Source organism: Microtus pennsylvanicus, chromosome 6, assembly GCF_037038515.1.
Source record: "Microtus pennsylvanicus isolate mMicPen1 chromosome 6, mMicPen1.hap1, whole genome shotgun sequence".
Lineage (NCBI taxonomy): Eukaryota > Metazoa > Chordata > Mammalia > Rodentia > Cricetidae > Microtus > Microtus pennsylvanicus.
The window spans coordinates 20765221-20791334 of record NC_134584.1 but is presented as its reverse complement, the minus strand read 5'-3'; positions in this window follow the sequence as shown (position 1 = coordinate 20791334).

The following is a 26114-nucleotide window of genomic DNA, read 5'->3' as shown; positions in this document are numbered from 1 at the left end:
AAAATCTAAAATAGTTTTAAATGATGGCTTTATGTTTATTATGAGCATGTGTGTGCATAAATAAAAGTGAATACAGCTTCCAGGACACTTCTAGTGGTCTTACTAGTGCACTGCCATGTATTTAGACACTAACTGATTTTAGTTAGAATCCCAAGGAAAAAGATGGGACCCTAAAACATGCATCACTTCACTTTCAGTTCTGGAGAAACAGCTTTTAAGAAAAAGTTTAATCGAGAGGCACAAAATACAGTGCAGTTCAAAGGGGATTTTAGCCTATATTTGCCCTTAGCTCTGCAGCAAGTGAACGATGTGGACAAATAGCGGCTTTGTTCAGAATGGGGAGCCAGTGTTAAGCAGGAAATCAAGCATGGTTTTTATACCAACAATGCTGAAAACAGCCAGCTTAATGGGAGGAACTTTGTGAATCAATAGAGTGATTCTAGTTTTCCTACAAGCCCAAGGGAAGGAAAAGAGAGAATTATTCAAAATGAGGAGATTATATATACTTCCTACTGAAGAGATGGCCCAGCATTGATTTTTTGAAAGCTAGTTGGTTCCAGAAAGTAGGACACATTTTGAAGTTATTTTTAATAATATCCTGCCTGTCATGAATTTGAAATAAACAGTTCTAAAATATAGTTGAGGGATTTGAACAGTGTTGGCATGCCTCCTACTTTTGGCTTTAAATCATGACTATTATTTTTTTAACCTTTATATTTTAAGCTCTTCAGAGAAATACTTGTATTTACAAAGTAAATTCCACTTATGGAATGAGAAAGAGTCCATAAATTGACTTGCTAACTATAGGTGGTATTGTATGCTTAGTCATTTCCCATTGGACTTCTTTTTGCTGTTAGAAACAAAATAATAATTTCTTCCATTACTAAAATAATAGTGATGTTTAACAAATATTTATCTGAATACTACTTGATGATATAAACTAACACTAACAACTGAGAAATTCATCAAACTTTTTTGACTATGGGAACACATCAGAAATGTTCTACCGATAATCATCACATGGGAGAGAGTAGAAGATAGACCAAAAAGAAAAATATAGAAAAGGAGAAAGATAATAAAGTAACCCCCATTTTAAACGACAAAGAGAGTAAAGGTGACTCATAAAATCAATATTTAGAGAGCTTCACTTAAGTAATTAATTTTGCAAAATAATAAGTAACATTTTTTGTGAAATTAAGTTCATTGCATAAGTTCCTGATATGTAGTCAAAAATTTATCCATTTGGAGTTAGAAATACAAAATACTTACTATAGGATTTCTTTATTCAGAATGTTTTCAGAAATTACGGAAGGAGAATCAAATATTTATACTATTATAACTGAAATGAAAATAAAACTTACAAGTTTGTAATAAATTAAAAGCACATGACCCTACTGCATAGTAAGCACAGGTTATTATTTTAAGGGATGGATTTACTAAATCTACTTATACACCCTTAAAAGCTAGACTTTGGCTCAGCCATCATGTTTCCTATAAAAAAAACTAAAATAAATAAATAAACACATACCTTGCTCTCTTGTGTAATAAGAAATATACCTCTCTAGGATTTATATTCAACTCCTATATGTTGATTGTTTGTCTATTAATAATAGTCAGGAAATAAAACATAAATTTTCGTCAACCAACAAATGGATAATGAAAATGTGACAACACACACCATGGAGTGCTGTTCATCTATAAAGAAAAGTGAAATCATGAAATTAGTTCATAAATGGATGAAACTAGAAAAGACTGTGTTGAATAAAGAAACTCAGGAATTGTCAGAAAGACAAATATACCTATTCCTTCCCATTTCCTCATCATAGCTCTGACTCTTTAGATTAGAGTATAGATGCTGAAGTTACTAAAGAAAACAGTTGCACAGAAAAGGACCGTGGGGAAAATAGGGTATAAGAAACACTAGAGAGGTGGTTAGTAGACATAGGTGCTATGAAGATTGAAAAGGGATCATTTGGCCTTGGTACTTTAATTGAGGATAGGGAAAGATGAAAAAGGCAGAATGGTAGATGGGAAGAATAGATAAAACAATATGGGTCACACACATTCATAGGATACATATTCTCTCTCTCCTCTCTCTCTCTCTCTCTCTCTCTCTCTCTCTCTCTCTCTCTCTCTCTCTCTCTCTCTCTCTCTCTCTGTGACACTTGGGCAAAAATGACTTACCCACTGTCATGGATGATCTAATAAAATCCCCAGGAATTCCAGTGCCAGAAAAGAGAAGCTTCATTTCTACTAGTTAGGTTAAAAATATCCAAAAAAAAAAAAACCCACACACAAAACAACATAGGCAATGACTATTGCCCTTTTACCAACCCATAATTTCAAATTAAGATACTATTGCTGAGGACACCACATACTTCCAACACAAGACTTTAAAAATCATTGTGGAACTTACATGGGATCCTCTTCCCTGAGGGCTAGTTACCACAGTATCTGAAGGGGCTTTGGAAATTGCCAAGGTAGAAAAGTAATCATCACTTATATTAAGCTGTAAATGAATCGCAACAATAGCTGGACTGACAAGATATCCCCAGACATAGATATCGTCTATTTCTTATATAACATTTTGAATAACATGTCTGAGAAAATTTTTTTAAATAAGCTAAATTAGAGATAATACTTCAGAACTATCATAGAGAAATTGGAACAAATTTTAAACAACTTCCCACAAAAGATAAATTAAAAATAAATCACTGTCACCCACTTCAAACCAGTTTCCTTAGTAATGTCATATCTAATTATATATAACCAGTGTTTTTTTAGAGTATGATAGCTACTAAAAGGAATACCACAGGGATGGAAATATAATTAAGATACTGGTTGTACTTTCAGGATGTTCTGGGATTGATTCCCAGCACCCACATAACCATTTACACAACTCCAGTTCCAGGGAATCTGACGGCCTCTCTGCTAACTTCTAAGGGCCCAAGGACTGAGGTGGTGCATAGATATATGTGCAGACAAAAGGATCATGCACATATAATGACCCCAGCTAAGACCCTAAGCAATAGTAGATAGGGTACCTGAACTGATATTGCCTTATAGTCAGATTGATGACTATCTTAAATGTCTCTAATCCCACACCTCATTGACTCCTCAGAGAGGGAAAGACTTTACATGGGGAGTCAACAAAATCTTGCACACTGCTTTGAAGCAGTACGAAGACCTTCCCCACTATATCTAGGCTGAGCAAGTTATCGCTCCAGAGAGAATGGGATCCAAAAAGCCAGAACAATTATAATCAATTATTACTTATGGAATAGCTGGAAAGTATGAGTATTTTAAATGTGGTGGAAATTGCAATATAATCATTTTAATTTTTTTTCTTATATTGTCTTGTTAAAACAGGATACATAAATATAATTTCAATATCATATTTTATTATACTAAAAGATATAATGTAAGTCAAAGTTCTATGGGTGAATTACCTGTTTACAGATTGAAATATCAAATAATAATTTCTCTAATAATAGTACCTTTAGGAATGATTCAGTAGGAATACGAAAGGCTCTCTTTTCCTCTGTCTCATATATATTCTTACTCTGACCTACAGCCATTATTTATTCATCATGAATATATTATATTTACATCACAGCATTAAACATTACATTTTGATTTTGGTGAAATTAAAAAATAAGAATTCATATATTTGAATTTTGTCATTAATTGAAATATTTACCTGCAATGTTTCAGTTGATACTCTTTCACACCAAGAGGTTATATATAGCTTAGTTTCAACTCTATTAAGTTGTTCCCCAATGTGTGCTTTATTATTCACTATAACTTTGCTTTCATTGTCTTTGAAGTTTACAAGAATATCTTAAAAATGGTTTATAATTTAATATTTAATTATCAAAAAGTACTTATTAGTGTGAAAACTGTTTTCAAAAACTGAAGTAAAATTATTGAGTAATAACTTGTTTTATTCAGTTGAATAGATACATATTTATATATATATATATATGTCTCCACATGATACATATTTTCATAATTTACACATATATCATTTTGTATCATTTATTTCTAATTGCTATTTAAGATATGTATGTTAAAGTTTATTAGAAGTACTGTCAAGAAAGCAACTGATCCCTTTCACTTTTACTCAAATACCTATTTTCAATTGTAAAAAATAGTTGAAAATTCCAAAGTAAATATTTTAGCAAAATAAATTGGTTCAAATTTTAAAATATCAAGGGAAGCTGCACCCAAGACATCTCTAAAATATTTCTTTGCCTATAGGGCCTACATAATGACTCCTCCAGCTAACCTGCCACCACAGATAAGGAAAATCTCACCAAGTTCCACCCCTGTTTTAATAAATAAGGTTAATTCATGACTCCTAAAGAGAAAGAAAGGCACTCTTCTTCTTGAAGAAGGCAATCATAAGATGTCTAAAGCCACATAATCAGTCATAAGCACATATACACATGGACAACATTCAATATACTCAATAACATAGGTGTGCATACAAGAAGGGAGAGGAAGACAGACACATGACAGAGAGAGAGAGAACATAAACTTAGGATCCATGGGACTAGTTGTATGTAGAGAGTTGAGGGAAAATAATAAAAATACAATAAACATATAGAATATGATCAAATAAAAATTTTAAATATATTTGCATTAATATTACTGAGACTCAAGGAAATTTTATGTTCATGCCTTTTTTTAGGCACAAACAAAACCTGGAATATAAAAATAGTTATTTTTTGACAATAATGAATTTGTAGATCTGATGGCAGTAAAAATTAAATGAAGCTACTAGATGTACATGAAGAGCTCAGAAAGAAAATTGATTTAATTTCCAAAAATTTCTTAACTCTGTTTAACTCACTATTCAGCTACTACTTCAAAATATTCTAGGAGACATAGGAATACACATAATTAGTCAGAATAAATCATACCACACAACTCTATAAATCAACTAAGCAATTATACCATCATGTCAGGTTGCTTTTATAAGCCTTCACTCTGCAATTAAGAGAGAATAAGTCATTAGCAATGTTATTATGATGTATATTTGAAATGGGTTTCTCTGAAAGAATTCTACCATGCACTTTGAGAATTCATATTTTGTAGAAGAACTGCCACTCCTAATTTTTTAATTTATTTCATTTCACAGAATCTTATTCACTTTATAGACTAGTTTTAATTTTCAATCACATCTTCATTTGTGAATGAAGATAAAAAAGAAAAAGAAAAATCTACCACTACCCTACACTATAAAAGAAGTTGGGAAACACCACATATTCTAATGCAAATCTCAAATTATTAAATCATAATAATGTTTAAATTCTTTAAGAAATTATTAAATTATAAACTGATTATTTAAATATCACTAATTTATGCAGTAAGATTATTCATATCTTTCATACCTGTAATTTTCTGAGCTAAAGTATTAAATATATGTTGTATCGTATTTAAAATTAAAACACTACTTTAAGGGAAATTTCCCTTGCCTGAAATAGTGTCTAAATATTTTGTTAGACTGGCTATAACTTCTGGGGTTAAATTACTAATTTGTGTGGTATAATTCCACCTACAGTGTATGTAGTAAAACTCTCTTTCTCTGTGACTTTTTCAAGCATCTTCATTTAGTTTCATTTCAACTTCTGTGATAAAATACCATGACCAAGTCATCTTATAGAAGAATTTACTGGGGGCTTACAGTTTTATAAGCTGAATCTATGACAATCAGGATGCTTGGAAGCAAATATCCAAGTGTGGTCATATAGCAGCAGCTGAGAGCTCATATCTTGATCCACAGGCATATGCATAAGGCAGGGACCCTGAAAGAGAGTGATGTGGACTTTTGAACCTTCAAAGCCTACCACCAGTGCCATATCTCCTTCAATAAAGGAATACCTACTAATCTTTCCCAAATATTCCTATCATCAGGGAAGAGACTATAAAAAGACATGCACATAGGTGGACGATTCTTATTCATACTACCACACATCTTTAGTTTATTAATCTCCCTTCCCTATATTGCCTTTCTTTCCCAGTCAAAGTCTTTCTGTCCTTTCCTCCCTTTTCATCCCTGGCATCTCTTTCCCACTACTCCTGCACTTAAACTGCTCACAAACATTCCCTCAGGTTTTTTTCCCTTTTGATTTTCCAGGTTTCCAAGGTTATTTCAAATAATATATGTACATCTAAAGATTTGTTAGTAGGATCCACAAGAGAAAGCATATGTTCTAGATATTCAAGAGAAAACATATTTTCTAGATATTCAAGAGAAAATATATTTCTAGATCTTGGTTACCTCACTCAGTATGACTGAAGCTATTTCCATTGCCTTGGATTACATGACAGAATTTGAAGTTAACACCCTTTTGCTGAAGACACAACATACTTGAGACACATGTCTTAGAGGAATCAACGTGACGCTAATCAAGAATTCTTTATCTTGAGGGTTCGCTTTCTTAAGAGAAAACATCATGCTGTGAAAACTGCCAAAGGAGAAGAGTAACCAATAATTCTAAGCATACATAAAGGATGAGTCACAATAGTGACAGCCTAGCAACCTCTACCATATTATGCAATAATTACAATTTTTAATCTTCAGAATAACCGGTAGTTGCCTACTTAGCTATCGTAAGAGCTAAAAATGGGAGGTCATAGGTCCTGTAGGATGTTTTAATATTTCCTGTTTCCTAGAAAAATTAAAACTCTAATTGTATTCTATACGTGCATTATTGTATGCACAAATAAGTGTAGCTCTTATTCATTACCAAGACACATCATTTTATAACAGACAGGGAATGTTATAGAGACCCATAAGTGGTCAAAATGCAGAAACTATGTGACCATGAGGTGCCCATGTTGCGGGAGCTCCTTCTGCTCCTTTGCTCCTTCAGTCAATATCCGCTAAGATACCAGCCCACTGGGGCGTGGTCTCTCTCCCTTTAAAAAAGCGGCCACTTCCCTCTGCTCTCTGTCTGGCATCCAGCTCCTCTTCTGGTGACTAGGCTCCCTTCCTGATTGAGCTGTTGTCTGGGACGGTGATCTGTAAGTTTTTCCCCTTTAAATAAATAGCTTCTCTATTGGTCATAGTTCCAAACTGGTGTGGGATTGTTTGTGACTTACGCCTTCATGTCCAGTTCCAATTTTTATATTTTCAACACATTTGCTGAAGCTAAGGCTCAGGAAATATTATTAAAGAGTGGCCAGCAACAGTAAGAACCAAAAAACAAACAAAAATTTAAACAGAACATATGATGTGAGACAGCATCTTCTAGGTATGTAGTGTGGGGTAGTACAGCATCATTGAGAGCTCAATGATATAGTAGCCTGAACAAGATACACAGAATGATAACACAAACTTATATGCCAATGTAGAAGTGGGGAAATCTCACAAGACTTTACCCTTAGAAAAGCTACAGGCTTTTGATAATTACTACCTTAAAAGTTGGAGACAGAAAAATCAGGGTTTTTTCTCCCCTGATAATTTACATAAACTGACATCGTCTGTTGTAAATGCCTATTCATATATGTAATACCTAAATGAACGTGTGTGTGTGTGTGTGTGTGTGTGTGTGTGTGTGTGTGTGTGTGTGTTAATTATTGTAAAAGTCCTTCATTGAAACAGTACTCATGAGACTCTGGGAGAGCTAGATGCAGAAATGGAAGGGTAAAAAAGATGTACACATGGATGATGTTTTCAAAATTTAAAAATTAAAATAAAGCAATATAATGAGAATAAAACTAATATTAAACTTAGTACTAGACTCTCTAAGGAAGCTATAAACCACATTTTAGAAGTTCCTTGATGTGTTGAACTGCTTGTGTGCATTTTTCTCTTATGTCACTCATACCTAAAAAAGCCTTTTACACAAATCCTAGTAGAAAATTTATTCAAAATACTTCAGTTTAGTTCTAGTGAAAAACTCCTTTACTTTTTGCAGAAATAATAGTTTTTAAGTATGTGGTGGGACAATTCTGCATTTTTCAAACATAGTTTTAAATATCTTTTTATGTTTGTAATGAAAGTTTGAAATTATACTAATTAGGGTTCTCTACAGCAACAGACCTGTATTTGTGTAATTGATTAGATATTATCAATTAATAGGGTGACTACTGGTGCACAGTCTCCAACAATGTTTGTGTCATGACAGAAAGCTGCCATAAGATATGTTTAATACTTCAATTGGGTCTTCTAAATTCATATGATCTGGATTTAGGATAGGTATTCCATGTAAAATACTCCAATCAAGCAAATTTCTCACAGGTGTGCCCAGATGCTTTTGTTTTCATTAATTCCAGATGTAGTCATGTTGAAAAAGAAGATTATTAATCACAAAGACATACTAAAATAGTAGCAGCAATAGACTAGATGTAAATTACAATTTTATTTATAAATATTAATGCATATATTTAATGTTTTTAATATTTTGATTGGTGCTGCTTATTTATTTCAGGTTGACTTATAAAAAGGGCATAATTCAGATTATTTCTTTCATAATTTAAAATTTATTATTAATTTATGTGTGTGTATGAATGTAGGTGTGTGTGTGTGTGTGTGTGTTTGTGTGTGTACATGCCACTGAAAATATGTTGTAGGGTCAGAAGAAAACTAGCAGCACTTGGTACTCCTTCCATCCTTCCATCATGGCATTTCCTGAGATTATCAGGCTTGGTAACAAGTATCTTTACCCACTGAGTCTTCTCACTGACCCAAAATATCTAAATGTATACACTATTACTTTATTTTACTAAATACATTGTTTGAAGGACAGGACAATAACTATCCCATTATTTTTTACATAAACACAACCATCACATTCTATAATTTCAGAAGAAAACACACTCTAAACATTTATAATGCTTTCCATGAAATAATGGAGTCCGATCTGCTTCTGTCTATACAACTAGGCAATGTTCTATGGCCATATTAGAACATCAGTCCAATGTTTGTCATTTTCCTGCAGCATTCTAGTTTTAACAGGACATCATTAAACAAATGTCTTGGTAGCGATTTTGTTTTTAATATATTATAATTCTATTGGTAATTTGACATTAACTGTGTTATTACTTAATAGTTTGCTTTGATCTAAAATTTATACAATTTAGTTTTGAATTTCATACTCATTCAGGCAGTAAAACACCTGAAAAAAATCAGTCAATTGATTTACTCAGCATTTTTCTCCCTGTGAATGTGACTCTCATACCAATTAAGGGATCTATAAACTGGACTGCCCTTGAGCTCTGCTTTGCATGATTTTCCATGGAATTATTTCTGACTATGATGATTTAAAAGGAATTCTGTCACTATTAATTAGATACTGTTATTCAGTAGTTTCCAAGGAATAGATCAGTAAATGAAATATCTGCTTTCAATATAAAATGATGGCCACTCAAAATTTTGGTCAGTAAAAATGGTCTTATGGAGAAGGAATGAGTGTAAGGTGTAAAAATTGACATTTTCACATTTATTATGGTAAAATTTAAAATGCTAATATTTGTCTACTAAATTGCGAAAAACATAATTATTTTTTACTTAAAATAACTTTGTTTAAAATTCATAATTGTGATATTAACAAAAATGGCTTCTATTATCCCATTTCCAACTCTATTCAATGTAAGATATTCAATATTTTCCATTGATTAATCTCCATTTATCCTTTGAATATCATGATGAGATTTTTATCTATTTTACTTAATATTGTCTTAATCAGGAACATCCTAGTTCTAACACATGTCTTTAAATATGTGAATGTTTCAGCTCCTAATGAAAATTTCTTCTAATATCATTGGAAAATAGAAGGTGAGGGAAGTCTCTTGTTTTCAGACATTAATGTTGTAAACCAGGATTCAGCAAAGCAGCCCACAGAAAACTTTGAATACAAAAAGAAAAATTGATCAGAAACCTGGCAAAAAGTTTAGCAGTCAGTTGTTATTTATTATGTATGCTGATAGCTTTTAAGCTTCAACCCTTTCTCATTCTCTTCTGCCAAAAGTAGAGAAACCCTGAGGAGATTGTGTACTCCCTCTCAGGTAATGATTGAAATGAAGATCTATTAACCTCTCCCCATAAATGGGAGCCTAACCCATTCCTACTACATGAGGACTGCAAATGCTCAGGTAAGTCTCCTTTCCTGATTCTTTAAATTCATTTTCAGACTGCTTTTGGAAGTCTTCTCTGTCTTCGTCTTTCCTGAAAAAAAAAAACATATCTGGAAGAATTTCATATCTAACTACTCAACATTATAATAACACCCTCCTTTTATGCCGCGCAGCACGGCCCCCATCTGCGCTCTATGCTCTAGAGCCCAGTTCGCAAGCTTAGGGCAAGAAAGGGGCTGGGGGTTGAGAACACACATGCACAGACAGGCCGACACACAGACCTTCCAACACTGATACCAAAAAGCCCTTCTTTAACAGCACCTTGGAGACTTCAATACCCTGCAGTCAATGGCCAACAGGTGAAAATCCCATCCTTTGATCCTCTAGGCTAGCCACAGCTTCTAGTAACTTCAATTAGAAGGCGCTAGTCAGGGAAGAGCAGCTTAAGGCCAGGACTTAATTGGTCCCAACACTTTTATTTGTGTTATACCATCAGACTCAATATTTGAAATACATACTATCTAAGAACTCAAAGCTCTCCCAGTTTTGGAGATTAACCATGATAAATAGACCAGTTCTCTTACTAACTATAACCAAGCACCTGAGACTATATAGCTTTAGAATGATGCACATTTCCTTGGATGATGTGTGTTGAGGTTATAAATGCAGGATAAACCAGTACCATGTAGAAGCCCCGTGTACAATGACACTTTGTGGTAACTAGTTCATTGAACTGTGGAATAAGGAGATCATGAAAAATGGAATCTATTTACTAACAAGACCCTCCAGATAAAATGACAAGATATTTTATCTTGTTCAGTCTCTTAAGAATTATGTTCTTTCAACTAGAATCAACAAAGCATCATGAAGTTTGATTACTTTTTGGTTTATCAACTTCTGATGGTCCCCTAGCTTCACAATTACCATATACTTCCATTTTCATGTTTGAATCTATGTATGTCTGTAGATAGATTTTTCGTCCAACCAGTTAGCTCCCCCCCAAAAAAAAACCACATGGAGACATCCTATTAATTGCAAAAGCTTGGCTGATAGCTCAGGCTTATTTTTAGCTAGCTCTTAAAATGCTGCACTGACCCACATCTACCTCATGTTCTTTCCTTCTTCCTCCGTGTTTCCTAATGTCTCCACCCTTCTTCTTTCCAGCATCCTCTATGGTCAAAATTCTTCCTAGCTACTGGTCAGTTAGTTTTTAATTAAACCAGTCAGAGTGACAGCTTTTCACATTGTACAAAAAGATTATTCCACAACCTGTCAGTACTGCTGAAAAATGTTCTCTTTAATGCCCTGCTGCTTAATATTGTCAGGATGGGGGAGCATCCGCCATATACTGCTTAAAAAAAAAGTCATCCTAAATTCCAAAAGAAATTACCCGATTCAAGCTGTAGCATTATTTAAAACTGCTTTGCTGTGTTTAATTTTAAATAAGCATCTAAAAAACTATTTACTTTAATGTCTCATGATTTTTATTCAGAAGACATTCTGTCTAGAAGCTTCTTAAATGTTACGATTTCACTTAAAATGAAAGATTTGTTTCTGAGTATGAGTATAAAATACTCTTTACTTTTAATATTATATGAACATTTTTAATGACAACAAATATATAACCAGTGGCTTGCAGGTAAAGGTGTAAATTGATAAATTAAAAAAAATTTGAGAAGAATGTTAATTAACATTTTAAGGTAATATGAGAAATATGTTGTTCATAGGCTTCTGCTTTACAATTTACTCCAATTTAATACTTAGCAGAACTCATTTGATTAGATGATGTGCTCAAAATGATAAAAGCAAGGAAATCAATCTGAAAGCAGTCTCTTTTACTTTCTAGTGCTACATTTTTCTCTAAGTCAGTCACGTTTTCACATTTAGTTGAATCAAAAGCTTGCAGAAAAATAATCTGAACATAAAATTCCTTTTTTTCATTCCTAAGTTCATCTCATAAAAATCTTTGATTACTTGCATATATTAAATTTCATTCAAATCACTATAATTATAATAGCAATCTGTTTTATTGGGTTATTATATTCAATAAGTTAAATATCCATTATCAGGTTTATCAGAGTTTATTTTTTCAGTTATGAGGTCCACAGCTACAGAAATTGCTAGAGCCTTTTGCTACTTTTAGTGCAGTGTATGTATATAATTCGATTTCTAATAATTATGCAGTTTATAGTGGTTAACCTGTACAATGTACTTGCTAACATTTTGAAAAAGCTTAGAAATAATTTGCATAATTCATACTCTCTTTATTCACTTCTATATTCACTATAATGCACTGTACCAAGTAAATTAATGTTTCCTTGGTTTACTATCCAGAATGTGGTGGAAGTTTCAGTGAATTAATCTGCCTACCATCATGTGTAATGGACTGAAGTTACATTAATCTACTAAGTGAATTTCCCATCAAAGCTTATAAAGGACTAATTCATCTGAGCAGGAACTAGCAGAATTGATTCTGTTTCCAACATGAGAACAGAGTGCATGCTTCTGTGACTTAAAATTAAATTTTAGAATACATACACACGTACATTTTTCAACCTCAGTTAATTTTTTATCAGGTGATGTTTGATGGAAGGTTGTAGTGGGTAACATTTTTTAGCATAATTATACTAATACGAGTGTAAGAAATGTAGACAATGTACTATTATTAATTTTAATGAATAATAAAATATAAATTACCAGTCCATGAGAAGAATATTAAAGATCATTTTGGATTCAATTTCATAATCCTTCAGATTCATTAATAATCTTGTGATTCAGTAATCAGAAGCAGTGAGAATACATTCTTAGGCAGAAATTCACTTACAGAAACTAACTTTAAACTTTATCAATTGTGATGTAATAACATACACAGTATACATATATGCATGTATATATACATATATGCAGATATGTCACGCATTAACTTTAAAATTATTTATAAATTACATGTCAATTATAGCATGCACTTTTACGACAATGATTTCATCTATATATTTCTAAAATGATAATGAGTATTTAAATTAAAAGACAAAGCAAAAAATAAACAAACAAAAAAATTACCTTCAAGGATTGCGGATTTACATCAGTGCCACAGTGCTTGGTTAGCCGATCCTATCACTGATATAATAACTACCAGTCTCAAACTGGTGAAGTATATTTAAAACTACGTGATCAGAAAGACATGTGTAGCTAAATCTAAATATAATTCATTAAGAAAATGAACTTACAGTGTTGTTTCAGTGAAGCATATTCAGATCTGACACAGTCATTTTTATTTGCATAATAAACATATATCTTAGATTATGAGAAAATATATTTACTAATAAAACAGTAAATGAGAAATGTATGGAAAACATTAAAGCACAAGATTATAAAGTACAATATTTGGAAAATTTCTAGTAGAAACTTTGAAACAATATATATTACAAAAACCACTGTTAGAGGTAAAAGCAAATAATAATGTTAACATAAGTTCATATTTTTTAAATGTACTACAATTTAAAAAATAAATATTATTTTAGAATAAAATATTTGACTAATGTACGTATAAATATTATATATGATACTGATTGTTTACTTTCTTTTCTTTTTCCATACTTTCTTTTCTTTATCTCCACAGTCCATAGTAAATATTTCTCATAGTAGTATATTATAGAAGTTCATAGATATGTTAAGTAAAATTCTCAACTTCAATATAACAGTGAAAAAATGTCTTAGAAATATTTTTGTTATCAACAGATATGGGTAAATATTGGTATCATTTGCTATCTATTGTATCTGCTAATTGTGTAAACAAAGAAATAATGTGTGGCTGCATAATCCTTCATTTACTACAAAGTGTTCAACTAATGTCATGTGGAGATGTAGATATGCTTTTGCTCGGTTCAGTGTGCTTTTATGAGTTCAGAGTTATTCTGAGGCCCTCAGTGCAAGAATTACTTTCCTGTAAGAGGGATTCCACTGCACCTTGGTTCTTGGATCCTTTGCCTTTTATGGAATGGCCAAGAAATCTGTGAGGTCACAGTCTTCACCTTTCTGTTCTCTTTCTGCTAAGAATTTTTAAAGGGTTAATAACTTCAATAATTTTTGCAATACCTTTTGCTTAGGAGTGTCCTCAACTGTGAAAAACATGTATACATTAAAAGTTTCCAGTTTCTTTGGGAGTCTTTCTGTGTCTTGGTAATAAGCAACATAAAAAGAAGAAAAAAAATTATAACAAACCAACAATCAAGGATATTTAAATCTCAAAACTGCAAAATATTCCTTTTTATCATGAATTAATTTTCTTTTCCTGAATATTCAACATTAAATTGAAAACAAAAATTCAAATTAACCGCAAATAACAGGACACACTCATGGAGGACACTCATAACAAGCTCAAGAGAATTAACATAGAAGGCAACAAGAGGCAGTGAGAAAATGTGAGATTACAATAAAAATGTATCTGATTTAGACATGCCTCATAGTAACTTGGATTGAAGATAAAAAAGCAACTAGCATGGAGCAATGTTTTTGACTATGGTTTTGCTTATAACTTTAAGTGCTGAAAATGGGTTAATGATTTACTTTAGATATAATTACTTGAAATAAGATGAACATTAAAGTTATGAGTGTGATGATCATTTTGTACGTATGTGAGAATAAAGTTTTCTGAAAGTAACTCATGCTTTCTAAATTGAAAAATCTATTCCAACATATGTACAAAATGATCATCATGCACAGAAGTATACATACACACAATTTCACAATTGTGTTCAGGGGCAGATTATATAGAGATAGCCACGCCCCAGCCAAACCCACCAGAAACCACTCTCCTGCCATCAGGAACTCCTGAAAGTCTCGTGCTCAGAGCACCTGTAAGCACTGAGATCAGGGGAAAACAAGAAATTCAGGATCTGGGGTCTCACTGCTCTCAACAACTCAGGGTTAAGGGCATGAAGGAGTAGATGGTTTTAACTTTAAGTTATGTATTTATCTTAGGTTGTTAAAGCTGTTTGCATGGTAGTGCAACACAACCAAGTTAATATGTCCTGACGTATCTTAAAAATGTATGAATCTGTTATTCATCCTATTCTTTTTAAGATTGTTTTTAGAATTCAGTGTATACATCTCTCTCTGTCTTGCACTTACCACGCAATCAGTGTTCACAACCTAATAAATACATGTATGCGTGTGTATGTGTGTTTGTGTGTGATTTGCTGGAAACAAACAACAGTTTGAAAATAACCTTAAACATAATAAATATCTCTAAAGGTTGGAAGAAACATATGGATTTATGTTAATATAATTTGTTTACTCTTTTGAGTGTCATTCTGTGTATTTGGGGTCAGTAAAGTAAATTCTTCATTTTATACAACTGTTAAATATTTCTTTAAAAAATAATTCCATTTCCTACCCCATACCTTGTCTAATACTCAAAAACCTAAAGTAGATTCTTTGTTAAAGAGAGACAAAGGGATAGACAGAGTTCAGACATATATAACTTACAGAATCCAGTTCCCATTTTTTTAAAAAAAAAGTTGAAAGATACATGGAGAGAAATTAAGAACTCAAATGTGGACTCACAATTGATCTAACCTACTCCAAGAAGAATCTTCTTTATTCTTTAATGTAGTATCTATACTGGAGGTTATAATATTGTAATGGTTACACTTTCAAATGGTTGTCTATACATATTACAGAGCATTGATGTACTTATAGTAAAAATTAACTTGTTTAATATCCATGTTAAATAACTACAAAGTGCCATTTGTTCTTTTCTGAATATTTTTGTTGCTTAAATATTTTAAACATTACAAATAAAAAGCAACTAAGAAGAGTGAAGTATAAATTAGATAAAACATACTCTCAGATTTACAACTTTCAGATCATCATATTGACTATTTATAATGTAGGTCTCACTGGGAATTGTTTTACATTTTTTTGTAGAAATTCATATAAACTCAAGTGACAAGGTGAAAAAAAACAGAAACTTCATAATGGGAAGGGAGTCAAAGCTATCTAGAAAGTGTCGCATATCATCTGTCATTGTATCCATGGAACACTTTCTATTCTACATCATCACACCTTCCTGAGACACCACTACACAAACAAAAATGATTGCTCTTATGTTGCCAGGCCTAGTTCTTGATCACAGGGAAGTTTTCTAACTGAATTGCTGTACACCATATGCATCAATAGCCTCATTCAATCTATTTGAGAAGAGATTAAACCAATTGGAGACACAGAAAAAACTCTTCTGGCTGCTCCAGTGGATGAGTAGAGGTTCCTTGGGGTTTTCAATTTCTTATTCAGACCTCAACCATCTGCAGATCATGGCATGAAAGGGACCCCAAGAGGGAAGGCTGCCTCACTGTGTTAAAGATGTGAAGACAAATCATGTAACACATCCTAATGAAGAGGAAAAAACTTCTCAGAGGAAGAAAAAAATCTAAAAGATGAAGAAATTGAGCTGAAAATTATGAAAGAGGAACTTGTCCTAATGCTGGATATATAGAAGAAAAGTAACAGGATTGTCATTGATGAGATTCTGGGCACTTCGAGTGTGGTGAACATGGTAAGCATGGCTCTGGCCAGCCTTGCCCTTCTCTTTATTCCTTCTGCCTTGGTTAAAACCATTATATTGCATTTATAATGCTAGCACCCAAGGTCTATTTCCTTATTTAGCCACTTCCTTTGCTTGAGCCTGGCTACTAAAGTGCAGTTATCAAAGTATTGAAGTCTAGCAATACTTTGAAGTCAGAAGCCCCTTATTGGTTTTCCTAAATAAAAATAAACACCACATTGTAACAAAGGACATCCCCTTGTATCTTTATACACTGTCAGTTCCTATCTGTCTCCCTCATATCCCGATTCAGTCCTTTGTCACTCTGGGATAAATATCTCTGGCCCCATTTTCTTGTTCTCTTCGACTTCTCTGTATCTCTGGTCTTTGTCTCTTATTCCCTGCCTTCTGCCTTACTGGGACAAATGAATCTTCTTTGTGCTGAGAACTTGAGCTTATGGTGTCCTGAGATCATACTTTTCCTTTCAGTCTGGGAACCTATGCCTTACCAGAAAAACACAAGCCTATATGAAACATAGAAAACAGAGTGCTAAACTTTTATAGCATTTGACATGGTAGAAACTATTACAGGTGCTAGGGAGGGAATATAAAGAAAATAAAAGAAGAAAATAATGTCTATAGATACTTTCCATTTTGTTGGAATACAAGATTTATTTCACATCACCATTTGTATAAACAAAGAACAATAATATCACATCTGTATTTTTAAGTATTGAACGTAAAGTTTAAATTAAGTAAAAAGAATAAATGTCACAGTAAACCTAGTTTTCTATTAATTCCAAGCAGTCCCATTAATGCAAGCCACCATCTTTGAAATGAAAACTTTATATAAGAATCCAACAGTGTATGTAAAATAAATCATGAATCCTTTTCCTGTAACTATTTTCAGATGTGATGTCACAAATCTCAAGTATATCATTGGCAAGTGTTTTTCAGTACAAATGAGATCAAATATGAACACAAGCCTCAGAGCGTGCACACTTCACCAGAGCACTTATGCTGTGGCTTTGACCCTAAATGGCAATATGAGACAGAACTAGAACAAACTGTTACAAATCCCTTCAAATGTGCATAAGCCCTGAGATCATAAATATGCAATCCATTCTCCAGCAGGTTTATCACCTTAATGCATGTGGGTTTTTTTTTCTGTAGAACATTTAGAAATAAATAGATTGGGCTTTTTTCCGTAATTGAGAAATAACAGTTTTCAGTTTGGATCAGTTTCATTTTCTCACAAATGTTCCTCTCACTGGCATTGATGTCAGAAAGTCCTGTCCTTACTTACTGAAAAAAAATTCACTGTGAATGCTCACTTCATTATATAAATTCAAAGGAAATGCATGTTAATTTATTTCCAGAAACATATCTTATCTTTAGTATGAATATAAATGGTTGTGTTACTGCTCAATAATACTAATGTTGATATTTTCAAGATACCTTCTAAGACTGGGTATAACATTTCATTTTAATTTCAGGAAGTGTTTCTTGGGTTGATAATAGGAAACTAATAAACTTTAACTATAACCAAACATCTAAATATCTAGAAAGAATTTAAAGGTCTTTGTGTCCCACCTGGTGTATTTGAGAATTAATGTTCTCCATCTCTCTGTCCCTCCTTTTTTCCCTCCTTTTCCCCTTCCCACTCTATACTCCCAGTAACCCTCTATCTCCTTTCCTTTTTGTTTTTCTCTAAATTCTAAAACGTTTGGTTCCAAATAGCACCACATTGTGATCAGAGCGGAAAACTGAGTGTTCTGCTATTGTGAATTTGGTGGGCAATGAGGCTCATAAACCTCAGATACATTGTAGCAGTGGCTGTAACCAGGGTCTTATGACTGTTCTTCATACCTACATCTACCATGCTTTCTTATCTGATAAGAGGCAGCTTTAAAAGTTTTCAGACTTTAGTGATTTAGGGAATCTAGCGATAAAAGTGGGATTTCGTATGGGACACAAGTACTCCTTAGACAGCCTGAGTCTAGGAGACAGTTATCACCCTCGGGGACTGAGGCAATGGAAACATGACTGGGAAACTGACCAAGCTACAATTGTAGAATACGCAGTGGCACACTCAGCAAAGCTTCCCTTGATGGTCTGCATAAGTGTTATGATGGGATTTCACAGCCCCAAGTACAAGGAAGTGATGCTAATGTGAATTCTGTTAATCTTATATTAAATTACAATGCTTAAGTTATATTCAATGTTTAAAAGCAGCTTTATTCATAATAGCTAGAAGTTCAAAACAGCTTAGATGTTCCTCAAAGGGAAAATAGATTTAAAAATATGTAGTACATTTACATAATGGAGTATTACTCAACTGTTAAAATGCAACTTCATATAATTTGCAGGCAATAAGATGGAACTACAAAAATAATGATCCTGAGTGAAAAACCCATACTCCGAAAGACTCATAAGATAGGTTTTTAGTTATAAGTGGATAATATCCATTAAATAAATGATAACCAAAATACAATCTGTACAGTCAAAGATGTTAGGTAAAGAAGGGTCTTGGGGGAATCCAAGGGTCTCTCCATAGTATGAGGAATAGAATAGATTTTCAGGCTGGCTGGAGGTGAATGGCTGCAAGAACAGCAGAATCAGACACAGGCTAGGGAGAAAGTGTGGGGAGAGATACTGAAACTGCGGGTCATTTGAGGGGTGTTGCAAAAGCCAAGTGTAGTGGGAACTTTCTGGAATCTATGAAGTAATGCTAACAAAAACTCCTAGTAATGGGGGATTCAGAATCTTAAAAAGTCATCTCTTGTAGCTAGCCAAGGCGTCAATTGAAGGGAATGGGCTACACTTAGCTAAGTTGGTCAATGTGGTCCCATGAAAATCTCCAAACAACCAGACAAAGTGCTTTTCTCTGAAAACTGACTGTCAACAGAGCCCCATTGCCGAGGACCACATTCACACAGCTTATTGGATATCAAGAAGTCAATCTGGTGCCTTATTGGGATTTTCAACCCCTGTATTCTAGTCTCTTTGGTTCAGGAAATCACTATGAAGGCTACTAAAAGAGAAAAGTGAACAATAAACTAGTCATAAAAGTTTTGACCAACAATCTATCTTTCGTGCAGAATATACTAGAGCAATGGTATCACAGAATGTATGAGAGTAGACAACCAGTGGTGACTTAAGGCACCATCCACAGAAAGGAATCCACAACCAATGCTACCTGAGTAATCAAGAACCAGGGAGTAGATAACCCAGAGACCTAGGGTAAAACCTAGTGCCACTGGTCAAAAAAATTAATAAAATATTTTCTAATACTATTCTGCATAATCATAGGCCAGTGCCTTTTCTAGCCATCATTAGAGAGAATCCTTCCTGCAGCAGATGGAAATGGGTAGAGAGACACACAGCCAGTTAATATGTGCAGAGTGTATGAATTGGAAGTCTCCCTCAAACCTCTCCCCTCAGAATTCAGGGAGTCTCCCAGAATGAAGGGGCAGAAAGACTGAAAGAGCAAGAGGGTGGAGGACACCCAGAAAACAAAGCCCTTTATATCAACTGAACAATGCTCAGATAAACTCGGTGAGAATGAAGCAGCAAGCCAGGTCCTACGTGGATCTACACCCGATACCCTGCATATATATTATATCTATTAGCTTAGTATTTTCATGGAATTTCTGACAGTGAAAACAACTGAGTGTCTGACTAGTATGCCTGTTCTTGGGACATGTTTCCTCCTAATGATACCCATGTTCAAATTCAATATGGCAGTTTTTGCTTCATCTTATTATACTTTATTTTGTCCTATTAGGTTGTTAACTCTTAAAAACCTGTTCTTTTCTAATCACAGGCAGAGAGTGAATGAATTCAGAGGAGAGAGAATGTGGAGCAGAACTGGGAGGAGAAGAAGGAATGGAAACTATTATCAGGATACAGTGTATGAGAAAAGACTACTACTAAGCTTGTAATATATTTTGGAAAAAAAGAGCATGTGATACTCAAAAGGATATGCTAGGAAGATTGCTTGAAATTAAGTGCTCAAGGCCATCAATAGCAAAATTGAGAGCTAGCCTCTGAAAAAATTCAAGTGAAATGAAACAAAATATATTCAAAGAGCATGTGACTGATAATATATACATAAATCTTGATCACAGGGGCATGTAATTGAATATAAATGAACGTACATTAAGTTAAAATAGAAATTTTAAACATTATTCTGCTTTCTTCTTTGCTTAAAAGTATAGGAGAAGGCATTAACTCTTTTGAATTTAAACATGAAATAGAAATTATTTTATCCTTCTTCATCTGCATGAAGATCTGTTTCTATCCTCATTTTCAAAAGAAGGTCTGCCACTGGATGGAATTTTTTTCTTTTAACTTGTTCTTATCAGACATATAGGTATAACATCACAATTTTTAAATGTGCTAAGTTCATTTCTAATAATAAGCAGTTGTGTCTATGTCCTGCCTCCAAGGGCTTCTCTCTCTCTCTCATAATCATAAATATCTTAATAAAGTAGTAAGGTAACTGTCAATTTTGAGTAACAATATTGCAATCAAGAAACTTCTTAAGGTGGCTTCATTTACTGAATTTATTTTAATAAAGGTTCATATATGGATATACCTGGAAGTAGCAGAAGTCACACCTTAGATATAGAACATTCTTGAAGTCAGTGACTGTAATTATGGTTGGTAATAAAAGCACAGATGGGTGAGGCCTACTTAGAAATATTCTGAAATCTTGTGTATTCTCATTTGGTCTTCTTTAAATGTTTCTAATGTTTCTCATCTTAGGTAATTTTAGACTTGTAAATTATGTCTGTAATCATATCGCAACTGAATATCTTCTTTTAGAATCCTCCTTTTGTCTTCCTAACTTGTCTCTCTTATACTTTTATGTCTGTCTGGGTATACGTGTGTGTGACCCACTGGGTTTAATTGGAGTTGCTTGAATGTGCATGTATGGGGACCCTAACTCTGTATGTGATAACTTACCTGTGACTGAATGACTGAAAAGAATGTCTTCACCTCCTTCAGCAATTATGACCTGACAATAGTTCCTCAGGGAGTGATAGGCACTCAAGAGTCATTCATGTACAATTCAAGAAGGAACTGTGCAACTTTTCTTCAGATAAGTAGAATTGCTATGAGTTTGAGAGAGCAATTGAAAATTCACATGATGCTTTTCATAGTATTCTTCTCAGCCTCTGACTCTTCCATTGTTCCTTGTTCTTCTGTGTTCTTACATGCTGCTTATCAAATTGCCTTCTAAATATCTGAGTCTATTCTCATTAAATAGCAGTACTGTCTGGTTTGGTCTGAAGATCTTCATTTTAAAGTAGTGAGTGGTTACTGAAGAAGCTCTGATTGGTCAAAGCAGAAGAATAAGCTGACTAGCGGGGCAATGGTGGTGCACACCTTTAATCCCAGCACTTGGGAGGCAGAGGCAGGCGGATCTCTGTGAGTTTGAGACCAGCCTGGTCTACAGAGCTAGTTCCAGGACAGGCTCCAAAGCCGCAGAGAAACCCTGTCTTGGAAAACCAAAACAAACAAATAAACAAACAAAAAAAGGATAAGCTGACTGTTGAATGTTCATCCCTAAACCACACATTGATATGGCGTGCCCTAAGACTATTTTACCTCTAAATGTTTTCAAAGACTTTGCTGGAACTACTCCACTACAATGTGCAAGGCAGCCAAGCTCTTACTAGAAAAATAGCTCATAAAGTGAACCAAATATATGCTTGTACTCATAATATAGCTATAACCTTTGATTTACTTTATCTCCTTTTGAGTTTGGAAGTATGCCTAATCCATTTTGAGATTGTCCATTCTACACACTTTAAAACTGTACATAAAAGGTCTTGAATATGTGTAAATTTGTAGATAATTTCTTGTTGCTGGATAATTTTAATTTGCCAGATAAATTTGTTTTAAATCTATTAAATCATTTTCATCCATTTGCAAAATATTTTTCTACTACTACTTATTAGTTTGTGTTTGTGTGTGGGTGTAGTGTATATGCATGCATGTTTATATGAAGGTTTACATGGGTGTATATGTTGCATGTGATATTTATGTTGGGTGTCTTCTCTTACTTAATTTATTGAGGCAGGATCTGTCACCCAACTTGAACCTCACCTATTTGATTACTCTAGCCTTATATCTTGTCCCGAGGTACACTTTCCTTTGCTTCCTGAGCACCAGGCAGGTCAACATGATGTTTTCTCATCATTTTACTGTGATGGAGATTCAAACTCTAGGACACATGCTTGGGACAAAAATAGAAACATTATCTAAACTGTCTCCCAGCAACTCTTCCACAGTTTTTAAGGATTAATTAAACATATTTATTCTATAAGGATTTTTACAAGATAAAATATTAAATCACAAAATGGATGATATTCTTTTCTGAACATAGATAAAAATAAACGAAGAACACAGAGAGCATACTTTGCAAACTTTTCAAGACTCATTTTGTCGCTGCAAGTGTTTAGGGAATTACTAGAGCTGGAACTTTTTCCGGGTTCTGATAGGCACAGCACGTCAGTGTAAGATGCAGGTAGGCGCTCCTGTGCATTAATTAGAAAAGGTCAAGCTGTGCAAAGGAAATGAGTGCAGTTCATATGGGCAAGAGCTTAGAAAGTACAAGCTGTGACAATGAATTCCAAATCGTCACTAATTACCGGTGCTTTCTCCAAATAAAATGATACCGAATGTGCAAGCATGCTCAAGACAGAACTTTGTGCCTTCCGCTGAGACCTGAAGAAAATTAGAATATGCTTTTTAAAGTGATATGAAACTTTTAATACTCCTTCAAACATTATAATGGAGCATTCTAGTACCGTGAGACATGCACGTGTTTATTCCTGTTTTAATGAAGGCAAAAAACAATATTCAGAGCAGCTTCTCAGGTCTTGTAGATTTTCCCTAACAGAAGGAGTGGAAATTTACCCTGTGACTTTAGAAATACTCTCAAATTATTATTTCTTCTAAAAAGCAACTTGGCTTATTTTTTGATTCTCAAAACATATTTTCATATAAATCTTATGGATTTTCAGAATAGGTTTAGAACAAAGAAAAATACTACAATGTTATATTCATATTGTTTCTTGTAAAAATACTTTAGGTACAATAAAGACCATATTAATCCAATATACCCATATATTCTTATAATTACTAACCATTCTAAAATTCTCTAATATAAATATATGTGAATTTACTCATATTCACAGATTTTTATCAAATTTGTAGAAGCACCTAATTTGATAACTTAAGAGGATGCTTGCAGCTAGGAGTCGATTCCAAATTCACTATTGGAATAATGATAATGACATAGAAAAAATTCTAATGCAAATAAACAAAATACACAAAGGTATATTTCTGAAGACAGTATATGGTAAATATACGGAATATCATATAGCATAGGTAATTGATGAATAATATATGCTATTTATATTCATATATGATGTAATATAATGTGCATTATGATACAATGGAGGAGAATAATAAATGAAATTCTGTTTTCTCTAATATATCAATTGTAAACAAGTATAAAAAAAGGAAAAGTAGTTAAATTTCAGAAACATTCACCTGGTTCAGCCTAAACTTTCAGGTGAAAAATAACAAAAGAATAGTGTTTCTTTGGGGCGGGGGAGTATATTTATGACCCAGAGACCAAAATTTGGTAAATCAGCAATTCAAAGCAAATAAAATCTTTATGCATTAATACTAATATGTCCATAATAAAAGAGGAAACTGAACTATGCATCTTCTTTGGTATCAATACTAGTGCAGAATGAACAGATAGGATGACTCAGCAAATCCGATTCTGTTTTGTGGTTCACCTGAGAGCCTAGTCCTTATGTCTTTTGATTATTGTTAATGATGGGAGGTACTTATTTGGATTGAATGATATATTCAGGCATCACAAAGCTTCAATAAAGAAACAGACTCGGTGAAAAGCCCTAGATACAGGTATGTCACTTGTTTAGCACCTAAGCCTACGAAGAGTAGCACCCTGGAAGGGCAGACAGCGATGGTAGAAGAGACAGAGGCAGTGACAAAGCAGGACAGGAATAGGTTCCCTGGCCTTGTGGCACAGCTGGAGCACCTGCAAACCCAGTGAGAACTGGAGGGGATGTGTGAGTGCCGGAGTGGGAATTGTCTCATCCAGGAGATAACATTGTTTTGAAGAAAACCTTTTCATTCTTTTTCCTGTTTTATTATTTTTGCTTGTCACTTCTGCCAGTGCAACATTTTTCACTTAGAGCAAAATCAGTAATGAAATCAATTCCAATTATGGGCAGAGACACAAGCTCAGGCCTTTCTACCAATTCAAATTCTCTGTCAAAAATATAATGTCTTCCTCCATTATTAGAAAACTATTAATTTTCTTATTACTTATTCAGAAATTCTTTGTAGTCTTGAAATCTGTTTTTACTCTAAATATATAATTATTTTAATGGTACTCTTTTAATTTACCAAATGATCCTATTCTTCCTCAATTATGAAATAACTGAGTGTAACTAAATAAAGTTAATATAACTGAATAAATTAATTTTGTAAACATATAATTAAAATATAATTTTATGAAACCTTATTTTTCTACACAGTCTTTGCTCTGTCTCTTTCTGTCTCTGCCTCTGTTTCCCTCCCTCTGTGTACTTATGCTCTGTTAAATATAAAACTGTGGATAACTTATACAGTGCCGTGTTTCTAAATATAATTTAGTCACATTTTTGTTCATTTTTCTTATGTAACATTAGATCAAAAATAACGTTGTGGTATGAACTTCTATCAGCATGAATGTCATCAAAAAATTTGTGACTTACTTTTATTTTAAACAAGTATAAACTTTTATAAAGTAAAAATGTTAAGAAAAAGAGCTTCCTGAGACACTAGTGTCATACTGCTATCGGCTTAGATAATTCTTCTGATTTGCTATAATATGAAGAAGCATTTAAATGAAAAACACTGTTGATGAAGGAGACATTCTCATAACATTTTCTTTACTAATCAATGTCAGTATTGATCACTGATGATTAAGAAATCACAATGCAATAAACTTGCTGATGATAGTAGAAGATAAACTGACAGTGTAATTTTTTGCATGTGTATGTCTTCTATTTAAGATAAACTAATTAAATTCCTTTGGATATCTTTTATGATTCTCAAAATATACACTAAACAAAAAATCTTGAATATAAATATATAATCCATCTGGATTAAACTTGATGAATCACAGTACAAATTGTAATCTAATTTCTCCACTACCTTTAATATTAAATTTTGCTATTGTTGTCTATTACGTTGTGTTTAGTTTTGACATACATTTTAACACCATTTTCTGGTGATTTTATTTTAGTTTGTCTTCTATTTCATGAAGCACATTGTTAATAAGTATTTCAGTTAAACTTAACCTTTGAATAAAAATAATAAAATAAAAATTGTTCCCTCTGTGAGGATCACTCATATGAATTATGAATAATTTTATTTATTATAAATA